We start from the raw sequence: 17,273 nt of genomic DNA, 5'->3' as shown, positions 1-17,273 counted from the left end.
ATTCCTCCTAAATATTTGGTGTTTGCCTCTCAACATCTATTGCCCCTTCTGACAATGACTCTGATTTTAATTTAGGAATCTTCCTCTTCCTCCAAACCCAGTCCCTGTAATCTGGATGGGCACTAGGGCTGCTCTACTGCTGGAGCATAAAAAAAAGCTTTCAACCAACAACAAATTGTGGCCACATGATCACTCAGGAAGAAGCACCTGAACCAGCTGAGGCCAATGAGATCCAGGACTTCTCTCTGGCATGGAGGCCAGAAGGCCCCTCTTTTGCTGGCTATGAAGCCTGAGGAATGTATGTTCTAGAACAGTGGCCAGTATCTTGCCATTCAAAGAGTGAGTTCATTTGAAAACTGAAATGAAGCTGAGGAATAGAGAATGATGAAACTGGGCCCGATGAAACGGTTCCCCGCTCAAGCTGAACTAAGCTAGCTCTCCTCTGAATTTTTAAGGACATGGGTGAATGAATTCTCTATTTTTCCAAGGAAATTTGGTTTAGTTTTCTGTCACTTATCATTACAAGAGTGCTAACTGGTTGTGGTATGTTGAAACACACACCCCCAACAAAAGGCATGCACTTAATTCGTGCTCCTGTGGGTGTGAACTCATGTAAATAAGACCTTTTGAAGATGGTATTTTTAGTTAAGGTGTCATCCAACTGAATCAGGGTGGGTCTTGATCCGTATTATTGGAGTCCTTTATTAGTAGAAGAATTTCAGGTGCGGGAGTCAGAGAAGTCCACACAGGAGGAAAAAGGAAGTCATCAGAAACTGGAAGAGCAGATACAAGAAGATCAAGGGCCTCCCCATGTGATAGAGGCAGAGGTGCCAGCCAGGGAGCCCCAAGGATTGCAGCCAGCCTACACCAGAACCTACTGACTTCAGGGAGGAGGCGAGCCTTGACAATACCTTGAGGTTGGACTTCTAGCCTCCAAAACCATGAGACAATACATTTCCATTGGTTAAGCCATCCCATTGTGTGGTGTGTGTCATAGCAGCCTGGCAAACAAAGACACTGGTACAATCCAGTTACATTAATGTCTTCATAGAGCCTGAGACAATGGCATGTTGCAAGGAATTAATTTTGGGAAGAGATCCCGGGGGATCCTGGGGGGAGCCCTTGGAAGAGTGAAACAGGGAAGGAATGGAAGCGTTCTCAGGCCTGGTTATTGAACTGGGTTCCCTATGGGCAACTGGCTCTCATTCTGCCTGGGAACCCCCTGGGGAGCTGTGAACTATGTGCCTCCTAATTGTCCTCACCAGAGAGAATTTTTCCCCTCTTCCCATTCATGTTTGCTCCAGGATTGCCCCATGAGGTGTTAACTCCCTTGCACTTCCAGGTTCTTGGGCCAGAAAGGCTGAGGGAACTCCCTCTAGTTAGCAGAAAAGCCCTGAGGCAAAGAGGAAGAGCTGAGTCAGGCTGAGATGCTGTTCCTGCCAGGGTACACCCACACACAGCTGTTGCCAGCACAGTGGCCAGAGCAAAGATGGGTCAGGAGGATATAAGGCAGGGTGTAAAATATGCCTGACACCATTACCATCAGCCATCAGTTGAGCAGAACACATGGATCCTGTAAGACTGGAGGAGTCTGGAAAAGAGGAAGCTGAAGCTGGTGGAGCCCAAACAAGGACTTAAATGTTGATTTCTCCTATACACTATTATTTAAGAAGAAATATCCACTTCTGAGAATTTCCTGGATCAAAGTCTTAGCGTAACGTTCTGTTGGAGAGCTAGGTCAGTCAACTTCTATGTGGGTAGAAAGAAGGCCTGTAACGTGGGTATTGTCCCATGGTCTTTCATCACTGGTTCAAAATCCATCAAGTATGGTCTGTAGGTGGCTGGGAGGGAAGCCTTAGATTCAGGTTAAGAAAAAACTATTGTTCTCACCTTGATCCAGTTTAAGGAGGGGGGGAGGTAATCCTGGCTTTATTAACTCACTGATTCACTCAACGCATATTTATGGAATGCCACCAGGACTATATGCATAATTTGTGGGGCCCAGTGCAAAATGAAAATGGAGGGTCCCTTGTTCAAACATTAGTAAGAATTTCAAGATGCTGACAATGGACTACTAAACCAAGCATAGGGTCCTTCTGAGTGCTGTGCCCGTGGGACTGACTTCCCAGGTCCCACAATCCCAACACCAACTCTGAATGTCATCTGTGTCACTTATTGTGCCAAGTTCTAGGCATACATTGTCAAATAAGTCAGATGAGGTACCTGTCCCCATAGAGCTTAGAGTTTAGGCTGAGATCCATGCCGGCCCTTCCTTTGGACTCCTTCCCTGGATATCTTCACAGAGTAAGCATTTGCCCCAGTACATGTAATTCTAGTATGAAATTATTTTGCTTGTAGTCTCTTCCCTAAACATTTGGCACTCAGCTGAAGAATCAGTGATATATTTCAATTCATAGAGACCCACTGCCCTTGTTGAGGGATGTCAAGTGGGTTTCCATGATGCAGGTGGGTGTCCCAGGGGCAACTTTCTAAGGTATTATCAAATCTAATTTTATGTATCAACAATGGTGACTTAGGGTCTGACTTAGAACCTAATTCCTGAGTTAGCTGTGACTCCATGTGGCTCCCAGGGTGCCATGATTCCCACCACCGCTCGCTATGACTTTTATATCTAAGCACATAACATAGCTACAGTGTCTACACAGTCCCTTGAGATATCTGAGTCCAGGACTTCTGAAACAGATGACACTCACCAGCCAACACAATATTCCTCATATACACTTTCAGAAGACATCTCTTGGCAGCCAGCATAGCTTGCCAAACACCTGTATCTGCATAGGGAACGAGAGCAGTTCCCATTAGTTCACCTGTACAGAGAGATGAAGCACAGGTGCCGCCTTGTCAGGCATCAGCGCACTCAGGTGCAGTCAGGACTTACCATCATGACTCAGGTGTTCTTAGTTCTCAATTCTGTACCTGCCCCACCCAGAAGGAAGTTTTCCTTATGGGAATTTATATTTCCCAATCACTTAGATGACATGAATTACTCTTATCATGTTCTCACCTATACGTACTTTCACTTTAATTTATGTTGTGATGCATTCAGTAGGTTAGTGATTAGGATTGTATGAATACTTTCTCTAAACATCTTAATTCTAAAAAGGAAGCATTGTCATCTGCTGTAAAGGCTACCCAGCAATTCTATTTAAAATGTAAGAAAAGGAAAAACTGATTCTAAGGTACATTTAATTTTTTAAAAATCTCTGAGTCAAACCAAAGTATAATGTTTTATGTCCATATTTGCAATACTGAAGCAAGTTCATGTTTAAGGAATAGATTTTTTTAAATTTTCAAAAGTGATTTCATTTTGTAGGTATATTATACTTACAATAAAAGTTTTCTTTTAAAATAATCCCATTGGTAATCTCTGCGTGATATGATTTCAGTTGATTTTTTTGTTGAGTTTCCTAACTGCCAGAGATAAGTTGTTAACATCTTACTTCTTTATCTGGATCCCACATAAACCTTTCTCTGGAATCAAGGATCATCTAATAAATGTTTGACAATACAAATGTATAATCCTGATCATCTAGCATGACAGCACTTCAGACTAGGAAGGAGATGCCTACTTCTACCCTACAAATTGAGATAACATTGTTCTCCCAAACAAAATAAATCAGAGTTTCACAAACATCCATGTTACCTCGAACAAAACAACAGAGGGATAGCTGAGATCATTGTTAAGAAAAATGCTTACTCATTATAAACTTCCATTTAGTTATTTCCTCTGTCCTAAAAAGGACAAAAGGAGTTTAGAGTAGATTCATGGGAGGCCCAATCTGTATTCATAACCTGTATTTGGCACCACTCATTCTCCTTGAGACCCAGGAAGGGTGACTTCTGTAAACTAGCTTGGGTCTCAAATTCAGATGCCTTAGAAGGACCTCAAAAGCCACCCAGCTTTTGAGTCATCTGAATTTTTGAGAAAGAGAAATGCTTAAGCAATTTCAGTTTTAAGAACTTAAGAGCAAGAAGGTGGTATGTTCTGCTGGTATTCAAATGCTCCTGACTGAATATTATGTACACCAAATTCTTGTGTTTTGAGATTTGCTGGCATCCATATTGGATGTTAATGCAACTCTTCCCTCCACAGGTTTCCACCTTTAATATCTAGAGTTTTCCAGGATGCAGTATCACAGGTATTTTGGAATAATTCTTTCTGTTTCATTGACTCCAGTCTTTATATCATGACATCCATCTCCTTCTCTGCTATGGCACAACTCCTTTCCTGCCAGTGACATTCATTGCTGCCATCACTCTGGTCTCAGAAGAGTGCCCATTTCACTTTATTGTACATTTTAAACCTTAATTTCCCGTAATTCCCTATAAGACATCAGAGACAAGGCTTTGCTGAGGATAGCATGAAGATAAAGAACATGCTCAGACCTGACCTCAAGACTTTAGAGGCCCATTCCTGATTATCTCAAGATTTACCACCTTAGCCATAGAAAGCTCTCCCCAACCCCAGCACCAGAAGCTGGTCTGATGTCTCCACACCAAAGTGACCTTCAGAAGGCTTGCTCTTGAGTCTTCATTTCTTACCTGGAGATTGGCCAATTCCTAAAATGAATGACAGTGGGAATGTCTAGCTCCTTCAGGGAAAATCCCATCTTCAGCAGCAGCTTATGGCTTGACTCTGAGACCCCAAATTCTTTGACACTCCTCTCATACAGAAGTGGAGTCTATTTTCCCTTCTGTTGAATATAGACATGCATTAGTGGCTCCTTTCTAACCAATAGAAAGCAGCAAAAGTGATGTTGTATGACTCCTGAGGCTGCTTAGAAAAGGCAACATAGCTTTCACCTCGTTTTCTCTGGGCATGCTCAACCTTGGAACCCAGCTGCCATGTTGCAAGGAAACCTGGGCCATACAGTGAAGCCACATGGCAGTGAAATCCCAGCTCTCAGCCAGTATCATCTGCCAAATGTAGGAGTCAGAAGCCTTTGAGACTACTCTAATTCTGGACAACAACTCTCTGAAACTGCATGAAGAAACCAAACAAAAACCACCTAACTGAGCCCAGTCATCTCCCACAATAACTAAGGATAATATACCATGAAATTTGCAAAGATTTCTTGTATACTGATATATAACCAGAACACTCAGTAGGACCAGAGCCCCCTTTTACACTATAGAAGTTAAAGGGGCTGCAGCTTCCTCTTAGACCCTTCAGCAGTCCGACTGTGGGCACATGACCTGGTCTTAGTCAATCCAATGTTTTAAATTATTTGTGGCAGCTGTGGTGGCAGTGTCCTACAGGGATGATGTTAACCATGCTTTCATGGTGGCCTTCTGTTTTGGAATCCTTCCTACATCCCAAGCTTGGTCATCTTTTGTAAGTCTATGAGAAATGCCCAATACATTTTCTTATTGATTAAGATAGCCAGGACCAGTTTCTGTCACTTATAACCAAAAGATTCTAAATTGCTACTGAATCCAAAAGTTCAATCTCCACCAGGCCTCAGGAAGTGCTTGCAAATGGGAACTGTTAGGCCATTGTGACTCACTCTTCATTTCTCCTCTCTGTTCCACTGCCGCCATCTCCTTTATCTCTTACAAACCTACTTCCTCTACTGCTTCAGTCACAAGGCAGGGGTGGGGGGGGGAGTGGTGGTCTCTCCACAGCTCCTGAGGGACACAGGCTCACACTGATAAACTGGCTATTTTCCAAATCCCATATCAATGTTTGGGAGTAAATCTGAGTGGCCCCACTTGGGTTAAGCGTCTGCCTCTCCTGATCCAATCATTTATGGCCAGGGACCCAGCCTCGTGCTGTGAAATGACTTCCAAGGGCTCAGGCCTATGGGGTGAGGTAGGGGAGCAATTTCCAGACAAGGAGACAGAAGTGTCCTCCTTCACAGATTGGGCACACACTGCCAAAAAGTCCACTGCCTCCAAGAGTCCAATGTTATGTTTATCATTAATATTTCCCTTGACCCTCCTGCTTTCCACTCAATCCGAATAATTTCTCTCCCTTTTCACCTCTACCTATAATTTTTTCCTGTGCTCCTCCTAACCCTGGAACATATCTTAACCAATGCATGTTTAATCCCTTCCTGCTTTTCTCCGGCTTCTGTGAGGGATATGTTTCCCATGAAGCATTCCCACTTCATGGTTTCTAGCACTCAGTTGCTTGTCTTTCCTCATGGACTTCCTTGAGCCTTGATTCCAGATGTTCTGCACTGGCATCTGGGATCCCTTCTTGATGTTTGGCTTGTGCCCCCACTGTGTGTGCTTCATGAGCTCACTAAGCAGCAGGGACCACAAGCTAGTAAGTGTGGCTGGAAGTTTCTTAAAATTTGATTAGTAAATAAAATACTAGGAGATAGTCACAACAGATTAGGACTTGGTCTTTAGTGCCTTTGTTGTCCTAATTAAAGTGTCCTGGCTCATTTGACTGGTTGAAAGAAGATGGATCTATTTATATCTTCTGGGCGATAAGCATTAAGTAGCAGAGGGACAAACAAGGGCACTATAGCTGGAGATAAAAGAATGATATGAGTGGTCCCCAAACATTTGAATTTCACATCTTGGTAAATGTTTTGAAATATGGTCTAGGGACAGTACCATCAGAGAGTGGCCAACTTTTACTTGGCCAAGGAGGGACATGAAGCCAAAGAAAACTAAATCTAAAATCAGCAACATGAAAGCAAAGAGTTTACCATAGTAAAAGGCAGAAATGGAATGAAAAACAATCCTTCCCAAGAAAATAGTATTGGTAAACTTGTTCCAACTTTTGGGATCTACTCTGGGATGCCTTCTACCTTTCTGGAGTGCAGAATTACAGATGGGGTCAAAGAAGATACCATTTCCATTAGATCTTCCTTCCTAGGACTCCTGTTTCCTACTGAGGGGTGAAGGGCACGCATATTCCCAGATCTGAGAGCCATTTTCTGCCATTAGTTATAGTCTGAAGCAAAACAGCCCTAAACTACTTGCTTACTATGTGCTAGGTACTCTGCAAAGTAGTATCCTTATAACAACTTTATTTCTTGATAATATTTCTCCTTTTTCCAGATGAGGAACCAAGGCTAGGAAAGGCAAATTCATCTCCCCACACAGTCATAAAGGCTGATAAATCTGGAGCTGGGATTTGAACCCAGATCCACCCGACACCCAAATCCACTTTCCAAACGATTACATTTCCCTGTAAGATTTAAAGAAGGATTTTGACAAGCAAATGGCACTTGCATTTTCTTTTTGAGAAAAAGTTATTTTATGAAACTACTATGTTTTGTTTTGTTTCTGACTGTGGACTTAAGACTTCAGAAAATGTTAATAGCCTTATTGCCTAAGTCAGGCTCATACTTTTGTTGAATAACAAAATACCTGAGCCTCTTGAACTTCTTGCAGCCAAAACAAATGGGTAGCTTTATTTGTGATTTAATGGTTTTGAAATCAAGTCACAAGCCGAGGCATAAGGATATATATTTATTTATGTTGGCAAGATGAACTCATTCTGAGTGTTATGCAAGTGAAAGTGAATATGACACTGAGAAGTGTCAGAAATGGCAACTTCTCAGAACCCATTTTAAGGTTTGAGAGAAGACGCCTTGAAACATATTTTATCATGTGGTTGCAGTGGTCAAATTTCTTGCCTATGAATAACATGTCCTTCATGGTTAACTTAAGCAGAAAAGGAATTTGTGGGATGGATATTAGGGAATCCACAGAATTGACAGGAAGATTGGACAACCAGACCTGATAAAATAGGCAGGCATCAAGGGAAGTTAGGGGAAGTGGACATGGCTCAACTGATAGAGCGCCCACCTACCATATGGAGCGTCCAGGGTTCGGTACCCAGGGCCTCCTGACCCTGTGGTGAGCTGGCCCACGCTCAGTGCCGCTGTGTGCAAGGAGTGCCGTACCATCCAAAGGCACCCCTGTATAGGGGTGCCCCACATTCAAGAAGTGCGCCCTGCCAAGAGAGCCACTCCACGTGAAAAAGTGCAGCCCACCCAGGAGTGGCACCACACACACAGAGAGCTGACACAGCAAAATGACATAACAAAAAAAGAGGGACACAGTTTCCCAGTGCTGCCTTATAATACAAGCAGATGCAGAAGAACACACAGAGAATAGACACAGAGAACAGACAATGGGGGTGGGGGAGGGGCAGGGAGGGAAGGGGAGAGAAATAAATAAAATAAATCTTAAAAAAAAAAGGGAAGTTAGTAGGGCTAGCTCTAGCAGTTTGACATTGTTATGAATTCCAAAAACAGATATTGGATTATGTTTGTAATCTGGTCTTTACCAGATTTACCATGATTAATTTATGATTAGGGCTTCAATTGGGCCATGTCACAGATAAAAGGTATGGCAAAGGACAAAGTTGAAAGCTCTTAATGTTGGAGTTTGATGCTGAAGTCTTAAACTGGATCCTTGAGAAGTAAGCACATAGAAGAAAGAGAAGCAAGCCCCAGAAAGAGGAGAACGCTGAGCCCAGAAAGAAGCAAGATATAGGAAGAGAGGAACCCAGGAAGCCTGAACCCTCACAGACATTGCAGCCATCTTGTTTCAACATGTGGAAATAGACATTGGTGAGGGAAGTAACTTAAGCTTTATGGCCTGGTATCTGCAAGCTCCTACCCCAAATAAATACCCTTTAAGGAAACCAAAGCATTTCTGATATTTTACATAAGCACCCCTTTGACTAATACATTAGCCAAATTATACCAGGAACAGTAGCAAGGGACAGGAAGGGGGGAATGGGGAGTTAGTGATTAATTCATATAAGTTTCTGTTTGAAGTGACTGAAACATTTTGGTAATGGATGGTGGTGATAGTGGCACAACATTATGAATGTAATTAATACCACTAAATTGTATAGTTGAAAGTCATTAAAATGGGAAATTTTAGGTTTATATGTATGTTATTAGAATTTAAAAAGTAACTATAAAACATACAGTGAACCCTAATGTAAATGATGAACTATAATTAATAGTACAATTATAATCATTATGACTTACTGTTTGTTTCAGGACTGGGATCTCTACATCCATGCTAAATTGTGTTTCATTTAACTGCTTGGGGCCAGGAAGATTTGCCCTTTCCTAGTTCTGGATGATTTTTCTTCTTATTAAGAAAATCTTTTTAAAAAATCCTTTAAAAATTAAGAAGGTCTGAATGGCAACATAATTTTTGGGCCGATTGCATTAGAACCCTTTATGGAGACAAACCCATATCAAAGTGGAATAAGTAATAATGAGGAATTTGTTGCCCCATGTACAGGGAACTTCACGGATAGTTGGCTGATCCCAAATGATGTCATTGGGATTTGACATTCCGTCCTCGTTACCTCCCCTCCATCTCCTAACTCTACTTGTCTCGGTGTTTGCTGTGCCATTGGGCCTGCCTTCTCTATGTGGTAGCACCAGGAAATCAGGCACCCAGTCAATCCTCTCAATGGGCAGATGCTTCTCTTTTGCAGTTGTTCCAGCAAAAGTCCCAGGATCCACTCTGACTTGGGTCAAGAGCTCATTCAAGACTGATGACCTCTTAACCAAGGGAATCAGGTATGTTAACTGGTCCTCTATCATGGAGCCTCCCTTGGAGGAGGAGGTGACTCGCCTGCATAAACCATACAAACCGCTGGTGGGAGAAGCAACTCCTCAAATGGAAATCAGAAGACTAGATGATAGTCAGGCAAAACCCACAGAGGTCACCAAACTGATTCCAGCACTGTTTTATTTTAAACAGAGACCTGTCCTGAGAAAATTAGATTTCTTGGGGTCTAGAATAGAGCTGGGCACAGATGTCTAAACTTGCTGGTATTCAGCAGTATTTTGTGCAGTGTTTGATCAATCAAATGCCCTACAAAAAACTTCTAAATGCCACATTTGGGGGCCTGAGAAGATAAACAAGGTTCACTTCCTTCCCACGCATACTTCCTATAAGGTTGTTCTACATATGAATTGGTGAGAGTATAAAAGATAATTCTAAGGACATTTTTCAGTTTAATTCTTATTTTAAGAAACTCATGTATATTTAAATATTCTTTTAAGATTTATTTATTTCTCTCCCTGTTGTCTTCTCTCTTGTGTCCATTCACTGTGTGCTCTTCCATGTTCGCTTGCATTCTCGGCAGCACCAGGAATCTGTGTCTCTTTTTTTGTTGCGTCACCTTGCTGCGTCAGCTCTCCGTGTGTGCGGCGCCACTCCCGGGTGGGCTGCGCTTTTTTCGCATGGGGCAGCTCTCTTTGTGGGGCGCACTCCTTGTGCATGGGGTTCTCCTACATGGGGGACACCCCTGCGTGGCATGGCACTCCCTGTGCGCAGCAGCACTGTGCGTGGGCCAGCTTACCACATGGACCAGGAGGCCCTGGGTTTGAACCCTGGACCTCCCACACAGTAGGCAGATGCTCCATCAGCTGAGCCACACCCACTTCCCTAAATATTCTTAATTGCCTATAAGAAAACATTAAAATAATAAATGCCACTGCAATATTTATACGTGGCAAAACAAGATACCGTTTGATAATTAGGTTTAGAAAATGGCAGAAGGAAGTACTGCCCCTTTGTCTTTAAGCTGAATAAAATATATTTATATTTTTGATCGTATAAATTCATTCTGACTTCAAGTTGGAAAGGACTTACCTGGAAAATGGGATTTGGAGCAGGCCAGCCAGTGGCTCCCTCCTCTATAATTGGGCTGCTTTTGAGTGGGTGGACAAGGGGGCTGTGTCTTCTCACAGATCTGAGCTAAAACAAAACAAAAAACCTTTATATCTGAAAAGAAAGTTTTCGTGTGATTCTCTGTGTGGGTCTCCTTTAGTCTTGAACTGTCAAGCTAATTGGCCCTTTGCCCAACTCTTTTCCTCCAGGTCTTGGCAAGCCTGACTCTCTCTCATAATTTACTTCTGAGCTCAAACATTAGTTCTTTAGAAAGTCCTTTCAGACAACCCAGCCCACAACCACCACACAAACTCCTATTTCATTTCCATTTCATCCCCCTGTTTATGCCCATCAGAAATACTATTTCTTTGTTTATAGGTGTGCTGCTGCTTTCCCCAGTAGAGCAGGGGCTCCAAGAGGGCAGACACCTTGTCCATCTTACTCATAATTTTATCCCCAGCACCCAGAATGGTGTTTGGAACATAGTATATGCTTAATAACCATTTGTTGAATGACTCCAATTCCAAAGAATTCAGTTCTAACTGGATATAGTAAATAATAAATCAAGAAATCACTCAAATATATATTACATTATTTTTTCAATGGAAAATCCCATTATTCTAGAGGAATTTGTGAGTGTACATGTAAGCAAATAAGATCCCAAATCACTCTGCCCAAGTTGCACTAGGATTGGCCTCTGAAGAACTTCCTCCTCAGTGCCGGAAACATCATCATGTCATATTGCACAAGAATCAGAATATAGAAGGTTGCATAGCTGTTCTCTGTTAGTGTAAAGTCAGGTACTAAAACTAATATTGTGAGAGCTATTTGGCATTTGTTACTACATAAAGGCTGTTAAGTACTCTGCTAACTGAACTTTCTTTATAAAGATAAAGGGACTATTCTAGGAGCATAACTCAGTGGTTGGGCACCTGCTTTACATCATGAGGTTCCAAGTTAAAAAAAAAAAGGACTATTCTAGAAATTGCTTTGTTTTGGAATTGTTCAGTTGAGCTTCTTTAAGAACATTTACATAAACCAGATTCCAATTTCACTGCCCCCAGAGTTTACTTAATCTGCCTATGGTGGTACATTCCATCAAGTCGATGTAGGTGCTGATCCCCTATCAAAGTATGTACTTGTTGGTTGATATTAAAGCTCTGGCAAAATACAATCAAGGCTCAATATTGCTTCATGCATATCAGCAGCATAATAAGATATGTCGAGGCTGACTCTTGACATATGGGAGCAAAAAAAATATTCCTCAGGTTCAAAATGATTAGCAATATTAATCCTGTAGTGCAATTTCCTAGATTTTTACACTGATAGAATTAGCTTTGTTATCACACAAAAGACCTAGAACAGGTATTTATTTGATGATGTAATTTTAAAAATTAATTATGAACCATAACAGAGAAAAATGTTTAGATTATAATAGTTTTTATCAAGTTTTTAATTAGTATTTAAAATATTTGAAAATATAAATTTAATTCCAAAGTACTGATTCTATATAATAGGTGTGCTCCAAATATATTACTCCAAATAATCATCTCTCTCTCTAGATTCTCTACTACTCCATTATCTAATTAAATCCTGTTACCTTGTCAGTGCAGAATGCACCACTTGAAATCTGGAAATAACCAAAGCTTAAGTAGTAACCAAAATATTATGCTTGTAAATTTTATATTTTGAAGGTAGCCTCTTCTTAATAATTTTTTAATAAAATAAATTTTATTCTTAAAGAGGTTTTAGATTACAGAAAAGTTACAGTGAAAGTATAACCCACCCTTCCCCCTCCCACATCTTCTACAATTAATAACATCTTACAGTTGTGTGGTACATTTGTTACAATTGATGAATAAATATTGAAGCATTGCTATTAATCAAGATCTGTAGTTTACATTGTGGTTTACACTTTATTCCAATGTCCTAAAAATGCCCTATGTTCCCCCTATTATTCCTTCCCCCTCCCTCCGAACCTCTGGTGACCACTATCTTTATATCAATGTTACACGTTCTTCTGTTACTACAATAATAATAAATCTACTTTGGTCCATGGCTGTAATCCCCCCTTATGCTTGTTCATTCCTCAGTCTCGAGGATTTGGGGATGGTGAGGCCCACTCTGCTTCAGATTGAGAGAGGGCTTAGATCCCGTGAGGCAGATGGAAGGAACTGTCTTGCTTGCAGTTGTAGACACACTGATTTTTGGGATAGGGGTTGTCCATCATCATCTTGTTTGTTGTCCTGGTGAGTCCAATGATCTGGAGAGTAAGTGTTGGCAGCAACTCTTCTGAGATTCAGGGCTCAACCAGGATATATGCAGACTGGAGATCTGAGTCTCTGAGACATATATGTAATGAATATAGTGCTAAATATAGGCTCAAATAAGAGAGGTAGAAGGATCATGTGGAGGGAAATCATAAATGAGTCTAACTCAGTTACATCGGCGAAATAGGTTGTCAGACATTTCAAAGTAAGACTGACCGCAAGGGTGCTGATTTTAAGGGATTTTTTATTGTATGCTCTTTACCAAGAGAATACAGTACTAATGGAATTGTCATTAGTTAGCTTAAGAGGATACTCGATTCTGGACATCATTGTTATTAATAACAATAATAATATCAATAATAACAGCTAACACTGTTTGCCATGTGTCAATGATTGTTCAAAATATTTTATGTGAAGAACACATCTAATTGAGCCACCATTTTCATGTAGTTACTCTGTTACTATGTTATTTTAAAGAGGACACAACGTCCTTCATGCAGATCTCTATTTTCCTGGACATTTCAAAAAAGATAAAACAAAACAAAGTTGTTCTTTTATATATAGGTTTACACTCATACACATTTCTACCAGGAGCTACGTTTCACCAAAATCATAGAATGCACAGCTATACCAATATATTATTTAACAAATATTGATTGAGAACCCAGCCTGATCCAGGCACAGTCAAAAGTTCCAGCAATACAGCACCGAGAGACAGTGCTTCTGCATTCCTGGAGCTGACATCCTGAAGCAAGCTGGATTTAAGTTACAAAACTGTAGCTATACAATGTTATGATGACTATACTATTATAATAATATATGAGCCATATTATTATTCCCAGTTTATAGATGAGGACCAGGTGAACTAATTTGGTCACAGTGGGAATACGTAGTAGGGTTGAACCAAACTCAGGTGGTCTGGCCTATTCCAAAATTCATGCTCTTAAACTCTGAAAGAGGTCAAGGTTTTTTCATTGTGAAATGGGAGAAGGTAGTATTTATCCTATAGCATTGCTGTGGGAATACAGATGGTAAAATACCTGGCACACACATGGTAGGCCCTCGGTGAATTGAAATTAGCAGTAATTGTAAAATAGAAAAGTGGCATCAAAACTTGAGTGAGATACTGTAGTTTTCATTTCCTTTGAAATGGAGCAACTCTCTTAATGATGAATCTGTTCCCCTCTGTAACTGTGTTTTGGAGGACTTAGGATGCATTTTCCATACCTGTTATATAACCTTAATTACCTACATGAACGAATTCTACTCACAAAACATCAAACAAGTAGAGGCACTGAACTGATTTTTGTGAAGACAATGGTTAATTGTGTTTCCTCTAATATTTCAAGTATTCCTCTTATCCTTCCTGAGATATGGGTATAGCGCTCCTATTTTATCAATGAGAAAACTAGGCTCAGAGAGGTTAAGTAACTTCCCTAAAACCACACAGCTAGTGAGAGGCAGAGCCACAGTTTCAACCTAACTGCTTCCTATATGACACACATATAAAGCCCTCCAGGATTTACAAACAACTTCCTCAGAAAACAAAGAATGGATTATACTGATCTCTTTTCTCCAGGGAAATAAGGAAGTAAACAATAATAAATTGCCTATTATTTCCTTTTTGGGTGCCAGCCAATGTAAACAGTACTGTGACATCTGCTAAGGGAGAGAAAAAAACAAGGAGACATTGTTCATAATTTCAACGAGGTGCTTGTCTAATTGGGCAGACAACCCCAAAACAAATGCAATAATTAGGGATTATGACCTTAGTTTTTCGAGAGTCAAATCTTTGTAGCTCTGAATAACATCAACAGTGAATGTTTTAGAGCCCTTACTATATATGTCAGAGACTCTCAGTGCCTTGTCATCCTCTGAAAGTACTATGAGATAAGTACTGCCATTATCAACACTTTCGAGATGAGGCTTAGAAGAGAAGTAAATTGTCCGGGATTACCCGGCTGCTAAGTGGCTGAGCTGGGATTTGAATTCACAAGCATTTTTTTTTTCCTCCTAATTTACCTTTGGCTTCATACAATTATAAGTCCAGAGTAGAAATTACATTTATTTAGTTAAACACAAACTACAATAATTGAGCCATCTAAGTTGCCTCCCTTATATAGCCTAAAAAAAACAAGACATGCAATGCAGAAAGGCTATGAGCTGTTATTTACTGAGCACTTCACTGTGCTAAGAATTTTATAGGCATTATTCTCAGCAACCCCGTGAGATCGGCTATTACTCTTATTCCTACTTTCCTGAGGCTTCATTGTGACCATTTGACAGATGCAGAAAATAAGTCTTCCAAATTTCCACAATCCAAAAGCAAATCTCAGACTAGGAACTAAGTTTACACAAAGATTTTAAACACAAAGCAAGATTACCATTCCATATATTGGAAATAATTTAGTATTTTCCAGAACAGAGAAACCAGCCATTGCTCTCCTACTGACTCCTCTACCCCACCCTCATCGCACACACGCAGACATGTGCAAATACACAACATACACACACACACACTTTGCCATCTGAGGTTAAACTTGTGTGAGGGCTGGAGATGGAGTATAATTATCCAATCCAGGACTCAGTAAGGTTTCCCAGAACAGAATGGAAGGCCTGGCCTGTCTTGGTAATGATGGTCAGTATTTACATGGTGCGTCTAAGTCTCTCATTAGGAATTCCCAGCAGGATCACTGTCAGGGTGACTCACAGCGACTAAGCAATGAGTGAGGGTTGAGGCCAAGTGAGGAACAGTGGGTCTTTGGGACTGGGCTCAAAGTAGTCATTTTAAATTTAGCTGTACCTTGTTGAAGCAGAGCCTTTGTTGATATAAAGAATTTTTAAGACTTGCGTTCCTCTGAAATCCAACATAAAAATTATTGGAGACTTTCTCCATTAGCAATGAGATACAGATTTCCTTGAAATAGTTATGTTCTTGATGGCTATCACGAGACTAATGATTGCCTGCATTTCCAAGTCTCTACTGTGCTGAAATGCCATAGCATTGCAAAGCGACTTAGTACTAAACTTATATGAAAACTTAGCAAATCTGAAATGATTTCCCCTTCTCTTTGAGCACACCTGCAGAGAAAGAAAGAAAAGCAAGAGCAAGAGTGGGGGGGGGGGAATAACTCAGGAACAGAAATGACAGAGTTATTTATTGAGCAGTTACTGTGGACCAACCACCCTACTGGAAGCAAGGCACACAGCTGGAAACGCTGCACCTTCTGTTTGGGACTGATTCTTTCTCACCACACTAGCTCATAAGCCCACATTTGTACCACACTGTCCACCTTCTACTTCTAGAGCACTCATTCTGCTCTGGCTCCCTTTTGGAGATATTCCAATTTAAGGAATATTTTTTATATTCTGAGATATTCCTAGTTTAAGAAAAGGTGATATAACAAGATGGATATGTGTGCAGATCTTAAAGGCCCAGGTTAGAATCAGAAAATCTTGGGTCTGAATCTCTCCGGAGCCTAATATGAGTAAGATCTGTGAAACTGGGCAAATTTTTTCACACTTCAGGTTTCCGTTTCTTAAAGCATTGGGCTGAAATGAAAACTACATGGAAAATTTTATGTAAAATGCCTAGCTCAGTGCCTGACATCATCAGCCTTAGCCTCTATTTGTATACTAGATACCATACAGTATATAAATATAATGTATAGTATATAATCTATAGTTAATATGTACTATATCAGGTACACATAGAGATCATAATAATGAACTATATTAGATATAAATAGGTTGCTATTGTTGTTATTAACATTCATTAACCTTTCAAGACAGATTGAAATGACAGTGCTCAAGCTCAAATTGAATTGCAAAAGCTTTTCTAGAAACAAGCTAAAAGTTTACCAGAGACTTAGCAGGGAAGGCTTGCACCACCCTAGGTTCAAAGTGACCCAGTCTTGTGACTGAAAATCAGGGAGAGAAAACACGGTCCTTGGGATCTGCCTTACCTGGTGATAGTTTCCTGTTGCACCAGAATGAAAGAATACGAAGCTCTTCAAAACAATCAACAAAAATTTCCAACCTCCCTTCCTGAATTGGTAAAGCGAGTTTTGTTGCTAGCTGCTAGGACTCCAAGTGTGTCAGTAGGGGTGTGTGTGGGTGTGTGTGTGTGTGTGTACGCGCGCGCTTAGGATGGGCTCTGTAGGATGGGGTGCGGGGGTTGGGGGGCTGCGCCTTGCAGCCGCGCTGCCCCTGCCTTTCCTTTGCACGAGGCCGTGGGTATCCGAGAAGAGGGAGGTGGGGTCGGGGCGGGGTGGAGGGAGGGGAGCCCAGTCCCACTTTCGGCGCTGTCGTTGCGGGCCACGCTCTCATACCGCGTTTCATAACGACCTAAAAATAACCACCACCCTT

Source organism: Dasypus novemcinctus, chromosome 24, assembly GCF_030445035.2.
Source record: "Dasypus novemcinctus isolate mDasNov1 chromosome 24, mDasNov1.1.hap2, whole genome shotgun sequence".
In the NCBI taxonomy this organism is placed as follows: domain Eukaryota; kingdom Metazoa; phylum Chordata; class Mammalia; order Cingulata; family Dasypodidae; genus Dasypus; species Dasypus novemcinctus.
This window is presented reverse-complemented; position numbering follows the sequence as displayed.